The sequence below is a fragment of the Myotis nattereri genome, assembly GCF_964212035.1.
Source record: "Myotis nattereri genome assembly, chromosome: 7".
Taxonomy (NCBI): Eukaryota; Metazoa; Chordata; class Mammalia; order Chiroptera; family Vespertilionidae; genus Myotis; species Myotis nattereri.
The window spans coordinates 65,759,519-65,780,246 of record NC_138082.1 but is presented as its reverse complement, the minus strand read 5'-3'; positions in this window follow the sequence as shown (position 1 = coordinate 65,780,246).

The following is a 20,728-nucleotide window of genomic DNA, read 5'->3' as shown; positions in this document are numbered from 1 at the left end:
GCCCTAAACCATTGTTCATTAATTTTTCAAAAGCATATTCATGTTTCCTACTCATCTTATCTTCTTTAAATATGAACATTTCATGTGAATTACTCATTTTACTTAATCTGGTCTTGCTTTAACATTTTTCTCTTGTTTTTAACCATTCAGAGAGAAGGGGTGTACTGAGATTCCTCCCATGTCAGGGCTGAATAGGCCTGCTCACAGATTCTCCTTCAAGCTTGGGAATCATTGAACCCGGAGACGGCTAAAATTATCAGCTTCTATAAGCTAGAAGCATTGGCAAGAAATAGTGTAGTATTAAGGCTGGTGATTTTGAGCACTCTGGTGTGTGACTTTGATTTTGAGCAGACCCATCGCTTAGTAGCTCACAGAAAAGTGTTCACATGATTTGACTTCACTATGGCCGGAGAGGAGGCAAGGTGACAAGTGTTACTGACAGTGTGGGTTTCTGGGATGAAATGCTCCCCCAAATACCCTTTATAATAGAACCATTCTAAATGTGCTTACTTCCCAAAACACACCTTAACATATACTAGGTTTTCCTCCTAACATACACTGTTCTTCTTATGCTTTAATTAGCTATAAGGTACTTCATTCTTGATGCAGATACTTTGGAAACATGTAGGATGAAAGGGACTGGAGATAAATTCAGTCATTGTGACTTAATTGAAATTTATGGTCAAATGGTTTTGATCATCAAAAACGCAATTTATGATGTCCCTGGTACCAGGAATTTAGTGACTGAGAATAACTTAACATTTCATTACCATTTTTAATGCCATTTTGGAAAACACATCATCAAATCAGAACAGCTAGTCAACCACATATATTGAGGGTCACAACATAAAGAGCCCAGCATCTTACAGTGTATGGAGAAAGCTTCTGTTCAGATATCCAAAATCTGCCTGGTAGATGCTTAAAATCTTATGACAATTTGAGACCCCAACAAAGTCGTGGTATAATTACCTCCAAAAGAGGCCGTCAGTATTAAAAAGGACCAAAGTAGCTAATGACCTATGGCTGAGGAAGAATACAGAATCATATAACTAACAAGTATAGATAACACCACAATGTTAACGGTCATGACCTGTTCTAGTTGAATTACAGAGTATATTTGTTCTCTCTATGCCTTTCAGTGTTTTACAAATTTTCAATATTAAACATGTAGACATTGTTAGTAATAAAAACAGATTTTATGTTTAAATTAAAGAAAAAAAAGTGTTTTCATTGTTATAAATCTAAGATGAAAGCAAATATAGCCAGTAATAATAATTTGATAAATCCCAGAAAAATACTTATTAGTGAAAGAATAGTTGGGGGGAAATTGGAGAGAATAAGAAAGAGATAAGAATTATCTCTTCTTCCCTTCAAGTAGCAAGAATATAGAATTGACAGTTATCTAATACCCAAATTTGACTCACCCCCTGATCTGCAAACAGAAGGGTTAATATATTTTAAGCCAGAAGGGGGCAGCAAGGAGCTGTTCATAAAAAAACAAAAAACAAAAAAACAAAACACAATACAAAAACACTCCAAAGGCCTTTAGACAGGAAAAGGGAGGGGGTGGAGCCAAGCTGAGCATGAGGTTTTAAGGGTAAGACTAGGCAAGATGCGGGATGGAGGCAAAACCAAACACAGCCAAGGAGAGGGATAGCACTCCAGCCACTGGGAACTGAAAGCAGTCAGGGTAGCAGAGGCCAAAGCTAAATTCTGTGGCAGGTTTAGGTACCAAGAGAGAACAAACATCTAAAAAGAGAGAAACAAACATCTAAAAAGAGAGAAACAAACATCTAGGAAGATTGCTGCATGGGGTAGACTCCAAAAGGAGGAGTGGAATCTTTGTTATTCCAAGTGTCAGCAGCCAATGGGGTCCCATCTCAACTGCTGATCCACAGACTGTAAGTGAAGCCTTTTAGGCTGAGACACAAAACTCCTGTCCTGACTCCTCTTTTCTGACCTGCATTTCCAAGGAACCATGTGGTCACCCCTACGAGAGTGAACATGTGATTTACCAGAACATGTGAACCCGCAACCAAATCTAGAGATACCCCTCAGGCACACTTGCAAATAAAACCCTCCCCATGATCAGCCATGGGATGGATTTTTAATATGGTTTCATTCTAACCCTTTCTTTAGCACCGAGCATTGTGTTTGGACTCTAGCAATAAACCAGGCTTGCATTAGATAGACAGAGTATTATTCTTTTACTTCCACTTCCTGGAGAAAAATTAGCCCTCTTTCCCGTCCAGCCTGCTGAGTCTAGAGCAGTGGTTCTCAACCTGTGGGTCGTAACCCCTTTGGGGGTCGAAAGACCCTTTCACGGGGTTCGCCCAAGACCATCGGAAAACACATATATAATTACAAATTGTTTTTGTGATTAATCACTATGCTTTAATTATGTTCAATTTGTAACAATGAAATTGGGGGTCACCACAACAAGAGGAGCTGTATTAAAGGGTCGCAGCATTAGGAAGGTTGAGAACCACTGGTCCAGAGGCAGTGTTGCCTATAGGTTAGGAGCATAGAGGAGGAGGGCTCAAATCAAAGCGTGTCCCATTGAGAAGCCCAAGCTTACTGATGCATAACCTCTCTGAGTCTCAATTACCCTATCTTAAAAGTAACCCAAACACTTAGTTGTGCAGAACAAAGGGTATAATCAACATATGTAAAGCATTTGTCATGTGCCCAGAATAATATAGGCATTCAATAAATGCTGGCCATGGTTTTGCATCCTTTGTTACATTCCCTAACAAACCTAACAACACCAAAGCACAGCGTCTCTGCATGGGGCTCATTAGATGCCTGGCCATCACGCATCTTCCATGTCCCTGTATTTTTCCTACTTCCTATTTTAAATATGTATAATTGCTACTCAGATTGATGACAGTTTTCATTTCACAAATCGACTCTTCTCACAACTATACCTAAAAGTCCTCTCTAAATGGTTCTTAAATACATTAATTATGCAACATTTCTCACTTGAGGTATGAAAAAGCTAAGTTCCAAATGACTTCTGAGTCAATGGAGTGCCACCAATTGTAACAGCCTTTCCCCACCAGTGATAACTATGTGTTTGTTTGAAACCAGGTCATGAGCCTGCCTGAAGGAGTGAGGCCCTGGAATGTTTCTGGAGCAAATGGGTAGGTGTTTCTGCATGCAAAAAGGTAAATTCCACCGTGGGGATGTGGGCTAAATGTAGGACTGAGAGAGCACCCAGGACTACATTTTCTTGTCTTTTAAAAAAGTGCTGAACTTCTGCTATCCTTTGGCTGCACACCTGATGCTCACGGACAAGAATATCAAGCCAATCTGTATGGATAGTTAGTATGAGTGTAGGATGATGCTTGTGTAGCACTAGAGAAATCGAAAGTGTTAACTCCTTCCAGAATGCTCTTCTGTCAAGAATAAAAATGCATCTTTTAAAAGCTGAACTAAGTATTCCCCTGTGAAATTAAAGCCTCTGGGTCAATTGAATATTACCGACAAAACTGCAACTGTAATAGGAGTCCTTCGAGGAACAATTTGAGCTTACTCAAATTTGTGTCTTTAGAAGGCAATAAATAACTTCATCCTTAAAACCTTGGCAGGTGAAATCACCTGAGGTGCCTCGAACAGAAACCGGATCCTTTCTGAGTGAATGCTTTCATCTGAAGCCTTCTCTTTTTATATCCACACACCGCTTTGAATTCGAATGATATTTGTTTTCTCAAAACATAAAAGCGCCCCCCGTTTTCTTTTCTTTGTTCACACTAATGTCCAAGGAGTCTTTCCTACACGGAGCAGCAGGACCCAGGAGTCTCAATCAATTATCACAGCTGGGAAACCGGCAAAAGTAGGCGAATGGATTTTGAATTCAACATCAAAGTCCATCAAAAAGCTTCCATGAAACATTTGTGACTTAGCTAAACAACAGACAGAAACATCTTTCCGCCTCACGCCACCTCCCCTGATTTACTGAGGCAGACAGGGGAGCCCAGTGCCATAGGTAGCTTGAAGACACCAGCGACAATTCTGAACACAGAATAGAAACAGTGACATTTCTGGGCCACTTTATAGGCTTTCCAAAGCAGTTTTATACGTGCTATTATTACACACATCAAGTGTAACTTTCTGCTTTTGCAATCCTGAAACTGAGGTGTAGAGAAGTTAAATGTCTAGTTCTCAGTTATTGTGTATATTCATGTAAATTCACAGAGAGAGGCATCCGGCCCATAGCCATAGACATCATCCAAAAAGTTATTTGCAGGTTGGAAATAGGAAATTTGAGAAAAATTGAAACTGGACAGTGTTTTCATTCCTACAGGGTTTCAGAAGAACCATTATATTTAAGAGCAAGGGCCAAAGATAGAATGACATTTAATAGGCAACAATGTGTTGGCGAGGCCTTGACCTACCTCTATTTCTAGATTTTCTGTGTTAAGATCATCTTCATTATTTTTTTCCTGTGAGTTCTCTAGTAAAGTGGGTGTGTTTGATGACAGAATAATTAATGACATAGGAGATAAGATAGGATAACATAGTATTTTTGTAAAATATTTATGTCATTTCATTCCTGCCAGAAATAGTTCATGTCTTTTACACAGAACATCAATTTGATGTAGAAAACAGGTGGCAAAAACAAACTAGTTAGGAAAATTCCAGGAGAACCCCAGACATCCAAAACTCAGGAACATTATCTGCCAGTGACCCAAGTAGTGCCAAAATTAATACTCTACCTATTAATTTCCCCTCCAGTATGCAATGTATCTAACGCTTCGCATATGTGTGATATTAGCTACTTAGAATGTCATCTCAAAAGCAAATGATCACTAGACTTATTGTGGTGATCATTTCACAAGGTATCCACATATCGAATCACTATGATGTACACTTTAAACTAATTGAATAGTGAATGCCAATTATACTTTATTTTTTTAAAGCATTATAATGGCAAAAACTGAAAAGAGGCTTTGTGGAGTATACTATTATCCAGTTTATAGAATTTGCTGTAGAGACAGTTGGTTTATGGATCTATTTTGTTGGAGACCACTTTAGTCACATTCTATCAATCTAAGGCATCCTTCATTGTAAAATATGATAACACATACCTTATTGAAGTTTTGTATCAAATGTGTTAATATATAAGTCTAAATAAAAAAGCCATGAAATGATTACTGGCAGCATTACCTAAAATATTTAAACTGCACCCAACATTTATTTAGAAGTGGTTTTCCTATAAAATTCTTGTGAGTCTACTATGCCCATGAACATCAGCTTTTCTTCCCATCACAGTGAAGAATCCAAAAGTGTGAAAAATTCTGTAAGAAAGTGTACTTCAATTTTAGCCAATAGTTTCAACATTTTATGGTTTCAAGGCCTTCATAGGCACACAGAAGTGGTTTTAATTCCTTTTCCTACCTTTGCCTCTACCTGATGGATATGTTATCAAGCAAGAGAAAAGCAAAGAGTTAAGACATTACCATGAATAGAAGAGGAAGGAGCAATTCTAAGAGTTTAATAATCTAGTCCTTTTCTATTTTCCCAAAGAAACACAGAGATGGGGGGAGGAAGGATAAAACAAAGTTGTGTTCTTTATTCCAAAGCAAACACTCAAAGGGATGCTACTTGTAGAAAGTTTAGTCTGGAGGGAAAATGAAGGTGGAGGAAAGGAGTGCTTTGCTTGAAATGTGTTTTAAACTCTCTCCTTGTCTGAGCTTCCAGCTGCTTCTGGGCCACTTGGCTAATGGCGTATATCTCATCTCCCTCTAAGAGGGCAATGACAATCCTAGTTAGTTTTTCTTCAACTGGCTAACTATGTTTAGACCAAAGAAGAGACAGAAAGATCTAATTATAAATGTTTGAAGGCATTATTAAGTACTTTGCTTTTCCAAGAAAAGAAATAGAATTGAATGTCCTTAAATGGAACTAATAAAAGCAGGGTTTTGATTCTAGGTCTGCTGCTAACTGACTAAGGTATCCAAACATTCCTTCACCTCTCTGAGTCTCAGCTCCTTATCTATAAGATTAGAGGGCTGGACGACGTGATTTTTAACTTGCTTTTCAGGTTCTGTGACTCAAGAGAGGCCATGTTAAGTGCTGAAACTCTAAAGCTGCACTGCCTGTGTTTAAATACAAATGGACCCCGTCTAGCTGTGTGAACTTGGGCAAGTCCCCCCAACTCTGAGTCTTGTTTCTTCATTGTAAAATATGATAACACATACCTTATTGATGTATTGTATCAAATGTGTTACTATATATAAAGAGAGTAAACACCCCTTAGTCTACTATAACTGCTTTGTAATTTTTTATTATTAACTTAATATCTATAAAGAGCATGCAATACCTTAGATTCTACCATGGATCAGATCAGAAGAGGTTTTTGTTTCACTATAGTGCTAAAGTCAATAAATTATATCCTTGTTTCTGTGTACCCATATTTTGAAAGGAAATTCACCAAATATGGATTCTGTCTACATTCTCTGAGGAGTCTTCTTAGAGTCTCCAAAATTATGTTAATCTGTAGATTCCACAATTCTCCCTTTTTATATACTCTAGGTCAGCCGTGGGCAAACTACGGCCCGCGGGCCGGATCCGGCCCGTTTGAAATGAATAAAACTAAAAAAAAAAAAAAGACCGTACCCTTTTATGTAATGATGTTTACTTTGAATTTATATTAGTTCACACAAACACTCCATCCATGCTTTTGTTCCGGCCCTCCCGTCCTCCGTCCATGCTTTTGTTCCGGCCCTCCCGTCCAGTTTAAGAACCCATTGTGGCCCTGGAGTCAAAAAGTTTGCCCACCCCTGGCTCCAGGTTCTCCTTTTAGATTAATGTCTTAATAAATTGCCTTTCTCAGCTTGTCTTTATTAGTTTATCATTTATATTTCTACTTGAACCATTCCAAATATGTTAACAAATTGCTATAGGCTGCTTGATTACTTGTAAAATAGCTGTATTTATATCTAAATCTACATCTATATATATTTTTAAATCTAGTTTTACCTAGTCCCCAAAAGAGATGGATAACAGTGAAAAGTTACCATAAAATGTCTGGAGTTCCTGGATCGCAGCCTTTAACTATAACAGATCCAGCATATAGAGAAATCATATTACTGGAAGAATTGTACAACCTACAATAGCCAATTGTTAGCAGGGCTGCCCGAAAGCAGTGTGTTCCCTCTGAAATTACATGCTTATTGCTCATGTTGTGTTATTTGTTCTAAAGGTTAATCTTACTATTGCCCTTAAAATGTTATATGTCATTCTGTGAAAAATCATATTTGAAAAATGCTGAATTCAGGGTTTTATTTTCATTTAACTTACAAGTGGAAAGAGAAAGACCGTTATTCTTTACGGTCTGTTCTCTCCGTGAGAAGGGATCACTTGGAAACAATAGCATCTACTTTTCTAAACAAGGGAGTTATTTCCAACCTGGGGCTCACATGTTCCAGAGTAAGCCAAACACTGACTAGCTTCTCATGGAGCCAAGGACCGCTTGAAGTGTGGTGTAAAACCAATGGGCAGGAGAAAGGCATAAAAGCAAACTTTTGTGATTGACTTTTCCTAGGAGGAAACATTGTTTAAATGCTCAAACACTGGCCTTTTGAAAGTTATTTCAAATCTACCCAAACAACAAATGTTTTTCAGGTGACATGTAAGAACCTGTTGCGTTCAGAATTTATCCAAGTAGCCCTCTGGGCTGGAATAAGCAGGTAGACGCGTTTCAGCTTGCCTGTCCTTCTTGTGAACATTTCTGAAAACACACCTTCAGAAATAATGACATATTTCAGCCAGCACCATCCTTCGCTTTTGTGAAACTATTAAGTTATTATAAGCTAAGTACATATTCTCTGAATTAATAATATGCTATTTTCAAAGTCAACAGCCTTGTTAATTTGCATGAGTTTCTGGTTTTCCTTGGAATAAACACATCCTGGATGTTTCCCAGCACTCGTTTGCAAGCATATTTCCTTCTAATTACTCTTAGTATAGCATTGGTGTTTCAACGGGCTCAATGCAAGGAAAATAAGCTGTTATTTATTATTCCAGGGGTGGCGTGGCAGGGAACTATTGAAGCCTGCCTTAAGATATTTCTGCTTTTGTGAATACTAATTTTCAGTTGGGTCACAGTTTATTTACTTCACCCCCTCCCTCCCTCCACACCGCCCCCCGCCCCCCGCCCCCCGCCAGACACACACACTGGGAAAACTGGGAATGACAGCATTTTACATCAAGACTATATAATAATCATAGAATATTAATGACTGAAGGAATCTCTGACACTCTAGTTTCTATATCTAATTTTGCAGATAAGAAAACTGAATTACAAATAGATTAAACATTTTATAGCTCAGTAAAGAATAAGATTTGAAATGCAGGTCTCTCGACTTTCTCTCCTATAGTCTTTTCATTAGATCATCTTGCTACTCATACTTTGGTATTTGTTACAGTTTAATTTTGTGTCAAATCTAATTTTGTCTCTCCTTTTCCAGGTAAAACCAACTTTCTGTGTCTAATATGATCAATCCATTAGCTACAATGATATTATTTCACTAGTGGACAGAATGACAAAGTAGGTAGTTGTGCCATATAATTCAGTTACTTAATTCAAATGTGAATTGACCAGTTGGTAACATAATCTGGCATCTCAAAATGCCAATGAAGGATTATCATTTTTGACACATTTTAGCTTCAGGATTTGGACAAGTTGACACAGGAACTCTGTTTGGAGAGATGAATGGGGTAAAGCAGAGTCTCCAGTAGCAACTGGGTTCATCAAAATGGAGTGGCCATGTGGATCAGAAAAGCAGAGGCCCAGATGCATATTAAAAACAGGAATCAGGTATCAAAAGAATAAAGCAGACAAAAGTTAAAGTATCCTTTTGTCATTTTGTTTGTTCTTATGAGCAAGATGCTGGTCAGTCCCCAGAGCTCTGTATCAGTACCTGCCTCTTGTCTAAATTTCATGACGCTTTCTTCATCTGGTTATATACAGCCTTCACCCCCCCCCCCCCATCCTAACCCCAACTCCCAATCCAGAAGTGTTGTCTTGGAAGGATATGAGGAATGGTCGGGAGTTTCATAGATCAGCTCGGACTCTTGTTGGAGGCAAAATGAATGATGGCATCTTAATAAAACACTTAGATGGTGAAGTAGGGGGAACAGAGCTTAGAGGAAAGAAGGGATTGTGGCAGTCTGTCTCTTCCGTTATGACCAGCTCCTGGGAACCTGGATCATATTGTTGCCACCTCTATACCAGATACTTTGCACCTGGAATTAAGGGGAGCCATGTCTTGTTCTCTAGAAACGCATCTAGACTTATTTCCTGCCATAACCCTTTCTCTACATCCTGCTCATGCTTTCTATGTGTCTTGCTCCAAATCAAACTGGAGACTTGAACCTTTATGATGAACTCTGACCTCATGCATTCAAGAGTGTTGTCCAACTCCTACTGGCCATGCAATTGAATTAGAGTGAACATTCATTTGTTTGGAATTGAGTGCTAATTATCAAACTCACTTTAAGACTTGTCCCTATGTCCATGTTTACCCCTAACTGCTCCCTTCTCCATTAGCTTTCATAATCTGCATGCTGTGGAGCCACTGTATTAACCCTGGTGAGAGTCTGGGGACAGAAAATTGGCTTAACTTCATGGTTGCCTAGATGTGGTTTGTACTCTTCACAGATGAAGATCATAACCTAACCTCGAAGAGCTGGCCATCGTCCAAAACCCTGCCTTTAAGCCAGTGGTCTTCAAATTGGAGTGTAACACCACAGTGGGTGTGCAAACTGATCCATTGGGCCATATAGGGAAGAAAATGTCAATACTGACATTTGTATCTATTTTTATCTCAGATTTTATTGTCTACTCTTGAACAATGTAGATAGCATGTTAATATCTGTGTACAATTTATAAATAAATAACATATATCAGAGGTAAAGAGAAAAAAGCAACCCTGTTTTCACTGATAGAGATGCGTGACCAAAACCTTTGTAGACTACTGGAACAGGCACAGGGTAAGTAATCAACAAATCATATTTGAGTATTTGTTCAGTTGATGGATAAACAAAGCAGATGAAATGGCTGCTATGTGGTCTGGTGCACATTTAAAATCTTTCTTCATCATCACCCACTAGCCTCCAGTTCAATTTATAGTATCATCCATTCATAAAAGTGTTTAGGAAAGAAATTTTGTCATCAAGAGCAAGTTGGACCAGCAAGCTGTGAGAGTGGCAACTCAAAGAATTATAAAGTGACATAGAGAAAACTAATTAAAAGCAAATTTTGGTGAGCAAAAGTCTCTGAGGAGAACTGAGGTGAGCTTCAGAACATATTTTCCTTGATTCCACAGGTCTTTCATGACCTCATCTCGGAATTACTGAGAAGCCCAACATCCCAATACTCAGTCACCTTGGCAAAGAAGAAATCTCACCAGAATAGCTGATTCTTTAACATGATATTTTGGAATGCTCAGCTTGATTTAGAAATATCCAAAAGAATTCAGAACTAAACAATGAAAGTCTGAGTCCAGAATTTAAATGAAGCCTGAGATGACAGATTGATTGTCCTGTAGCTGTAGGTCAGAGTGTTTGAAGTTGTCATACGCATGTTCTATACTCAGTGCAGACTATCCTCATGAGACTCACATGTGTATGTGACATGATTTTGATAATTTATTACAAACCAAGGGAAATGTAAAATAATGAATGCAATGTAAAATAACTTGTAAAATATATAGTAATGTAATACCATGTGAATGTAAAATAATTTGGAATTTGGCTGAGAACTGTATTTGAAACTTTCTTTTCAACCTTTTATTTAGAGTAACTCTAATTTTATTTTTGAGAAGCAACCATCCAATGATAGATAGAATTTAATAATTACTATCTATTACAAAACCTCATGCTTTTTCATGGAAATTAAATTTTGGAGAAACACAGGTGTCTATGGGAACATTCTCGATATGAGGATTTGGGAACTCATGTAGGTCTCTAAAAAATACCTCGCTTCCAAAACTCATAGTGATAATCTTATTAGGTCATACCTACTATGTATTAGGCTTTGTACTAGGTGCCTTAATTAGTTTTCTCCTTAAGTCTTCAGAATAATCCAAAGGGATTAGAAACAGATTGTGCTAAAGGTCACAAAGCTTGGAAGTGGTAATGCCAGGTTCTAAAGGTAAGTTTATCTCATGCCAAATCCTCTGCTCTTTGAAATTAAACCTCTTTTACTGTGACTTTTTAAATTATGCAAAACTCAAGAACTATTACAATAATATATGTACTTTCATAAATCTGGGCATTTCCAGGGGGACATAAGGGGCTTGTAAGCATGTGAAGAGATGTAACATTACATAAACATTCCCCTTTCATCCATAGCATAAAACTACTTCTCAACATAGTAAACTATATGAAGCTAAGTTTTTTTTCCAAGGTATTTGGTGGTAACATTGCAGTGAGAGGTAATGACAAGAAACAGATGATAGATATGAAAACATCTAGGGAAAACAAAATAATTGTGACTCTTCATGAAGGATGATCTTTGGCAAAAAGGGGAGGGAGGTGATTCTTTGCATTTACAGTAAGTAAAGGAGCCTGGGCTCTCGGTGCATGAGAACAGAGAGGAGCTCAGCGACCAAGGCTGTGGGAGAGGCCCTTTTCTCTCTGAGAGGGCAGCCAAGGCCCAAAGAGAGTTAAAGGAAAAGGAACTAGTGGTGGGAAGGGTGGTGGGGTTTAGGCAGAAGAGCAGGCTCTGAGAAGTGGAGACGGAAGAGCCTCTATAGACAGTCGATCCTCTAAGCAGTGGTTCTCAACCTTCCTAATGCCGTGACCCTTTAATACAGTTCCTCATGTTGTGGTGACCCCCAGCCATAAAATTATTTTCGTTGCTACTTCATAACTGTAATTTTGCTACTATTATGAATCGTAATGTAAATATCTGATATGCTATATGATTTTTCCGATGGTCGCGACCTGCAGGTTGAGAACTGCTGCGAGAACACCCCTCACTTGCTGATCCTGCTTAGTGAATATCTGAATATCCTTGCTATCAGAAGGTCAGGGGCACCTCCCCTCCCCTGCCAGCGTGAGCTTGGGACATGACCTCCGTGCAGCCAGTTAGAAGCCCTGTCAGGACTTCATATCTTTTGGAAGTGACACACATGAATGGGGTCAGTTAGCAATTACTCAGTTGTTGCAAGGCAATTCATGTTCCAAGGGTGATGGAGTCATCAGTGGCATCCTTCAATAGACCAGCTCTGTGGGAGATTTGCATGGATCTGTCTCCTTTGGTTTCTGCCAGTCCTGGCTCTATAGCCTTCCCATTAGGATACTCTTCTAATAAATCCCTTACCCAGAAGTTGTTCCCATTGCTTGCCATAAGAGCTATGATTATGACACACTGAAATGGATATTGCTGGCAAAAATGATGCTTGGGAAATGTAAAATTACAGCATCTACCCAAAAGTATCTGGGATAACTTAGATAAAGAATAAGTCACACTCCAAAATACTACTTGACCAAAGGTCATCTAAGGTCTAAAAGTGGTCAAGAAATGAACAGGACTGAGCTCTGCCAAAGATTCTATTTACACTAAGGGAATATGGACTGTCTATCATGTGTGCACAAGAAGTCTGTACTGATTATTTTACCAAGGGAAGCAGAGGAGGCCCTTCTCTCTGTGCCTCCCAGTGACCCCCCCCCCGCCCCTGTGTCCATCACCAGTAGCTCTGTTCATACCTTACCATGCCCTTCGTTATCTTCTATGTGTATGTGAACAGTCTCAGGTTCCCCAATGTGATTGAAAACTACACAGATCTAGAGAGATGAAGACCAAAACAACCAAGGTTAATCCTGCTACTTTCTAAGCATCATTCACAACATGCTCCTGTGAATACTGTCTTGGGAAATTAGCATAGGCATATTGACTTTGTAGAAATCCATAACTTAGCTCCCCAAAATAAGAACACATAACTGAATTCCATATTAATTCACATTGTGGCAGTGTGTGAATTATAAGTTGTAAGCTCAATATTGAGGACAGCAGTCCTGCTGTTCCCAGAATATTAATTCTCACAGCTCAATCCCTGCAGCAGCCTTTCCATTGCTAAATAGCTGTATCCCTCACAACCAAGCCTTACTTGGCAATAAGGTAAAACTTTGTAAACCAGGATTTCACTTGGTCCTCAGAAAAACTGTGGGGCTGGTTATTATATTCCCAAAGTGAGTAGAGGGCATCGTTTTGGTAGGTGGGGTATTGGAAAGTCATGCTGACTAAGAGTACCCCTCTTACAGAGGACTGAAAGACCACTCTCCGTAATGTATTACTTTTTTAAGCAGTTTTTCTCTCTTTGCCTACCTTCTTTTCTAATGCAAATGTACTTGAAAGGATACCATATTGTATCAATGATTTTTTATGTTTTTTATCCTATTGCTCCTTCCAAGATCTGTCTAATCAGCACAGCAACAAAACAACAAAAGCGCAGGGCTGTAAGTAGATGTTTAAAGAGTGAAAGACAGAGATTTGAAAGCTTGCAGCTGTTCTTTATAGCTCTGTGGATACCGAGGGACTTTCTCAGTCTCTGCCTCCTGCCCTATGGATGCTCCCTCAGACCTAGAAACAGCAAGGAGATGCTGGGACCCAGCAGGTTTCAGAACTCATCTTCCCCCATAAAACTGCAGCCCTGGAATCTGGAGCAGAGAAACCCAGAGGCCACTGGCCAAGCCCACTAGTGTTTCCCTTGCTCTATTTTCCTTATATTAGTTGAGGAAAGGCACGAAGCAGTCCCATCCATCTTCAGAACCTTCACAGTGGTTCTCAACCTTCTGGCCCTTTAAATACAGTTCCTCATGTTGTGACCCAACCATAAAATTATTTTCGTTGCTACTTCATAACTGTAATGTTGCTACTGTTATGAATCATAATGTAAATATCTGATATGCAGGATGGTCTTAGGCGACCCCTGTGGAAGGGTCGTTCGACCGCCAAAGGGGTCGCGACCCACAGGTTGAGAACCGCTGTTCCACGGGTAAGCCCCTGAAGCTCCCACAGAGGCCAGTTGTGACTGATTCACGGGTATTAGCCTAAGAAAATGCCTCCTGAGTAACCTGCCAAGACACATTTATTTGTTTTCCAAAAATAGTAAAAACACAGAGCCTACAGGAGTCCTTACTCTTCTACAAAACTAAAACCTAGAGAGGTGAAGCTGCTCTCAGCGGCGCTCTGGAAGATCCCAGCTCCTTTAGTGGTACCTTTAAACACCTGTACCTCTGAGTCTCAGGACTGCCCCCCCACCACCTCTGGATATTTTACATATTCAAGTAAATCCTCCCTCTCTGCAACCACAAAAGACATTCATCAAAATGGATTAGACTTGCATGCTATTAAGATAGCTTTTCTTACATAGGGGTCTCTAGTATTAGTTTATCAAAAAATTAGATATTAGGCCACCTTGTAAGTCTTACAAATGTCTCTATTTTCCCCCTATACCAGTGATGGCAAACCTTTTGAGCTCGGTGTGTCAGCATTTTGAAAAACCCTAACTTAACTCTGGTGCCGTGTCACATATAGAAATTTTTTGATATTTACAACCATAGTAAAACAAAGACATATTTTTGATATTTATTTTACATATTTAAATGCCATTTAACAAAGAAAAATCAATAAAAAAATGAGGTGACACGCGTGTCATAGGTTCGCCATCACTGCCTTATACTAAGAAAAATGAGGTATTTGGTTTTGCTTTTTTTTTAAGTCCTGAAAATAGAAATAATACTTGATTTAAAGAAAAAAATCTGGATCTTGATTAAAATCATTAAAAAATAAAAATTGTATTTAACATTGCAGTTTTTAAAAAATTAATTCAGATAAAAAATTTAAAAAATGTACATTCCCTATATATAAAGAAAAAAATATAAAAATATAAAAACAATTTGTCAAACTAAAAAGCCAAAAATAAAGACACATTTAATATTTTTATTAATGCAAAAACACAAATGATATCAAATTTGGAAATGTTTTTGTAAAATTGTTTTTAAGGAGGAGTCTGAGGCTCTAATACTTTTGGCCAGTAGAGTAGGACCACCCTGTCCCTGACATCTCTCTGCATGTTAGGTTGGATCCTTAGCAAAACCTGCTGAGTACTGATTTACATAGGAGACCTGGAGCCGCCCAGAGGAGAAAGGCTCAGGACTCCATGGAGATATGCATGTGCAGAAATACAGGTCTCATGGCTGTTGGGTGAACGTCAAATTGCAAAAAGAGAGTCATGGGCTCTTGAAAAGAAGTACATCTTAAAGGGATAAGGAATAGGGACCAGTGAATAAAAATAGTCTCCCAGGATGAAGGGGGTAGTGGGGTAAGGTTCTGAGTCCACAATGTGGCTTAAAAAGAACCCATCACTATCCTGTCACCCCAGCCTCAGTTTCACCTTTGGGGAAAGTGTGTGTGTGTGTGTAACCTATAGACCAGGTTCACTAAAAAACTGCAGCACTTTGTACTCTACGCAAGCCCAGGCAGTTTTTATAAATTTGTAGGGAAAAGCTACTGGAAAGAATTGGAGATCATATTAGTAATGCAGGTGAGGTCTGGAAACCATCACCATCTGAGCATAAATATAAGTATAGCATCATTCATTCATATGCTCATTTGGGCCTACAACATCGTAGCTATTCAATAATCTTGTTTTCTCAATTGTCCCACTGCTATAAGGAAGGTCAAAGAATGAATGATACAACTCAGTCACACAATCATATATTATCAAAGACAATTTTTAAATAAGTACTCTCTACAAATTGGTTCTATTTTTTCTTGGGGGGGGGGTATGTTGCAATATTTTTGTGGACAGGCTGTAGCCTCTTTGAGTTCAGAACATTTAATATGACTCATATCAATACTTCTTAACATTTTTGGATCATGAGTCTCTTTTGAAAATGTGATGAAATATATGGACATTCTCCCCAGAAAAGGGCACATGGATATGGAACTGCAGAGTATCCCATTTATAATCCCTTTCAACTATTCCTTTCCTCTGGCATCTCTTTTTATCTACAGTCACTCACTTGTACCCTCAAAAAGTCCTCCTGGTATCCAGCCTCACCAACGTCTCATCTTCTTACCACACCCATCCCCACCCCTTTTTCACAAAGTTCAGACTTTCTCTGGTTTAATATTTACACTCCTCTCCATGTGGCCTTCACCCTAATTCTCCGCATCAAAGAAGAGCCCTAGCAAGTGACTTACCTAGAAAGAATCCTTCTTCTCCATCCTAAGATTGGGTGAAATCTTAGGTGAAGGGCGAAAAAGACAGGTCTCTCTCGAAAGAGTGGATGAGAGAAAGAATCCAAACCCCCAAATGCCTAATTCCTTAATTCCATGGAAAAACACCCTGTCATTCCCAGATGTTAATACAGATAGTCCTTCCTTGTTTCCATGCACATAAACCTTTAAAACAAAATGAAGATGAGGTCTCTTCTCGGGGCAGGGGGTAGAGACTAGAATCCAAGGGACCTAGGTTAAGAAATTCTCAGGTAAAGATTGAGATTTTGCTTGAGTCTTTGATTTTCTATGATTGGCTATTGGGCAAAATATTAATTTTAGTCCAGAAAAATTACTTAGAAAAATGTCCATAGGTCAGCATCGCAAGTAATCATATCTATTGTTTGCTTTGACACTGGCAAACACTGTAAAGGTATCCTCTGGATACCTGGGATAGGATCCCTAAATATTAAGAAAAAATAATCAATAGTGTAATAATCTGTATCTCAAAGACAGATAATAAAACTAGAAAATGCTACACACTCCAGGAGGTCTGGATTGACATTACATAGTGCAGAAGGGGAAGAAGCCGAAGTTTCCTTGTAACTGTGGAGCAGCTATCTTTCGCTTTTTGTTCTCCTCCTCTGCTTGAAACTATTTGACTGAGTTAGGATTCCAGAGGAAGATTTTGCCCTGGAGGTTTCAGTTTATAGACTATGCTAGTTTACTTAGAAATAGCATAACCTATCATTATTTCTTTATACTTTCATTTAACAAATACTTATCGATGATCTTCAGATTCCATGTTAGTTCCTGGGGACATAAGAATAAATATGATTCAGTCTCTGTCTTCAATGGGCATGATAATCTCATATAAATTATATCCAGTAAAAAGGCAATTATGTGAATCCTTAAAAGGTATTCCTAACCCTGGACTGGAGCATAATCTTTCTGAAAGAAGTATATCTAAGTTGAGAGCTATAGGGTGATTAGGAGTTAGCTGAGGGAAGGGAAGGAGAGTAAGCCAGACAGACTTATTCTCTAGAACAGTGAGTTGAAGTGGCGAATATTGGGTGAAAATGTCTAGCCACAAATCCAGCCTGTGAAGCAAGAATAGACAGAATGGTGAAGTGGGAAAAATATTTGGATCAAGTCAGAGTGCTTTAATTGTAGGCTGATATTTGGTTTGAATTTAAAGATTGTCGCCATAAAATTGGCTTAGTATGTAGGACAGAAGATAGAAGAGATGTCCAGTACTTATTTTTTATCTGATATAAGGAGGAATAAAGAGAGAGATTTTTTTTTTATGGATAGTTGATTTCTGAGTCGTTTTAGGAAGTCTTCCATAATGGGAAAATTACCCATTCTGATTTATTGTCTTTCTTGTGAGCTTTATTATTTTGCTTGAAATATTATCAAGTCTATGGTTAAAATAGCAATTTTAATTTTGATTCCAATGCCAAGGATAACGTATGTCTAAATTATTGACAGTCTTGTGTCTTTCTGCCTCCTACCTACATTAATGAGTATAATTAGAAGACAATAATGAGTCATCTGTATGATTAAAAAGTTTATTTGAGAAACAAATCCTTACATTCCAAAAGTACTCAAAATATCAAGCCATAACAGCTCCTGGAGTGACCATTTAACTAGAGATGTCAAAGCCTAGGCCTGTAACTTAGGACTCAGGTGACCTCTAGTTGGTTTACTGCTTAACCTTAAGGGAATTATGCACATCCTTTAGTTTGGAGAAAACACTCTTTTCTAACAATTTATTTGTTCTTCCATTCAATAGTAGAAGAATTTATAGTCCTCAGAGTTACATTGTCTTTCACAACTGGAGTCTCTCAGCTGTTGCCTTATTTTTTTATGCTGGAACCATATGGGAAAACTAAGACGATATGTAAGATGTTCCAAAGCTGAGATCTTTCTAAGCAGGTAGCACACTGTGCTTGCAGGGCTCTGTTTGTCTCCTCTTTAGAGTAGAAAACGATCACTTTGAAACAATTGTGGTTAGTAAAAGGCCCCCACAGAATGCGAGTAGCAACAAATGACGTTTCTGTAACTGTAACTATACTTGGATTATTTTACAACTTGTAATGTGAATTGGGGCCAGACAAGATCCAGGCCTTGATTTCGTATATCATATGCCCAGCACAAAGCTTTCTCCCACTGGCTGCATTCTGGGTTGAAGGTTCATTATGGGGAGAGTATTCACAGCTAAAAGTTTACCTAAATCAGAGCAGACTATATTGCTAAACACTTATGTTGAGACCCAGAACTATATACTCTCCCACTTTTCTTAGTCTCAGTGTCTTCATTTAAAAAAAAACACATGAAATTTTGGAAAAGAAAACTTAAGTTTAGAAAACTCATTTTGAGTCTTTGTTCCATCACTTGCCAATTGTGTATTCTTAAAAACTCATACTAAATCTTAGTATCCCAATTTTACCTATAGGAAATCTAACACCTACCACTCAGGATTTTAAGGATTAATGAGAAGAAATAAAACAAAGAATTTCACAAAGAATATTGTGCAGTTTTATCAGATAATTCCCTTTGCCAAAGCAAAGACACATAAAGATGCTTTCAAATGAGCAATGATAGGCTTGAAATTATTAAATTTGTCTTTGAATTTTCAACACACATATTTTTTATTTTTTCATTCAACAGGTATGTACTAATTCTATATTTCTAATTTGCAATCACCATGTAGAATTTTAGGTGTTAAGACTAGAGTGGCACTGAAGCTGCCCTATTATTGGTGGCAGGCTGTGGCTCCTCAGATACAGACAGTGAATCAAATATCAACATGACATCATAGGCCCATTTGTATATTATTTAAAGCCTTTAAAACCACCTATTAAGCCCAAATTCTGTGTTAACTGAGTTGTCAGAACTGTATGCCATCCCAAGAAAGCTATGTAGAGTAGCACAGTTCTATAAAAATAACTTTTTCTTATATTTTAAAAAACCCTGAGAGATTCTGGAATTCCATTGCTTTCCAAACGAGTAGCCATATTTGAATTTTCTTAGCAGCTTGCTGAGAGAGTGAAAAGCTAACAAGAATCAAAACAGACTCTTTACATAGTTTGTTTGGGTCTAGAGGAAATCTGTCCATGAGCTTTTGTGAAGGGGCCAACATGTCAGCATATGCCTGACTACAGTGAGTTTATCTTTCAATTGATTCAGGCCATTCTGGGGAATCAAGATGATGCAAGAAGGTGGCACATAACCAAGCTCTTTCTCTTCTCATTGACAGAGGTGAGAGAAATGTCCTTATTTTCATAGATCACTTGATAATAATAGAGTTAAGACTATGTTTAAATTCATATTACATGTTTTTTTGGTGGTTTTTTTTTGTTCATGCTTTAAGATGTTATTAACATATGGTGTGATTTTTACAACAGTAATGGTTGTCAATAGTAAAGAGATAGAATGAATCCATAATTCTGCTGCTTTGGGGTTTACACACAATTTCCTGGAACATATGTTCTATTAGTAGAGTCTGAAATAACTCTTTGGCCTTCTAGAAATGCTTGAAATTGAGCTGCAAATATGGCAGCCATACTTTTGAGGCATTCTCACAAATAACTCTTAATCTTGCATGTCCTAAGGAAATGTTGTTCTCTTTCAAATTCCTATTTCTCTGATGTTTCATAGCAAGGGTATGAATAAAGACTTAATTGAGATTAAGCAGCTGAGTAAAGGGCACCTTAGGTTTCTTTCACTCTTGGTTATTTGTACAAGTCACAGCCACAGAACCCTAGAGAAAATGCAACAGGTGCCAGAGAGATATAGCCCACACTGAATAGAGAGTGGCTATGCCCAGCAGCTTGTCCTCAGATAGGAACATGTGAAGGACTGCCCGGACCACCAAAACACTTGAAGTGGGGGAAAGGTGGAGGGAGCCAAGGTCTCACAGAAATCACAGAGAGAGGCATGGTAAAGTACTAAAATGCCAGTACAGGGTGGTATAAATACCAATTACAAACTCATTCCTATCCACAGGCTGATACAACCAGGTAGCAGCATATTGTTACACATAAATCAACAAACATTACTTGAGAACTTAATATGCCCAAGGTATGCATACACATGCACACGCACACACAGAGAGAGAGAGGACATATTTATATTAACAACTTTTAATATTAGAAAAAGAATTTTAAAATAAGGGGGGGCGGGTGAAGAGTCTAATAAAACCGTGCATGCTAATCTTGTTGTTGGTCAAGCATCTACTGAATAATGTTGGGTCTCTGAATATAAAAATACCCAAGTTTTAATTCTGGCTTTTTTAACTTTTCTTGGGTATGATTGTGCTTTCCTTTTTGCATTTGGTACATTTTTCAGCTGTAGAATAAAATAGTTCTGGAAGATGGAGGCTGAAGAGAGCCTACCAAGCTGACCCTTAGAATCAGGAAACAAAACATACACCAGGTCCAACGATCAATACAGCTCCTTCTCCCTATCTCTTCTGTTGCTTCTACT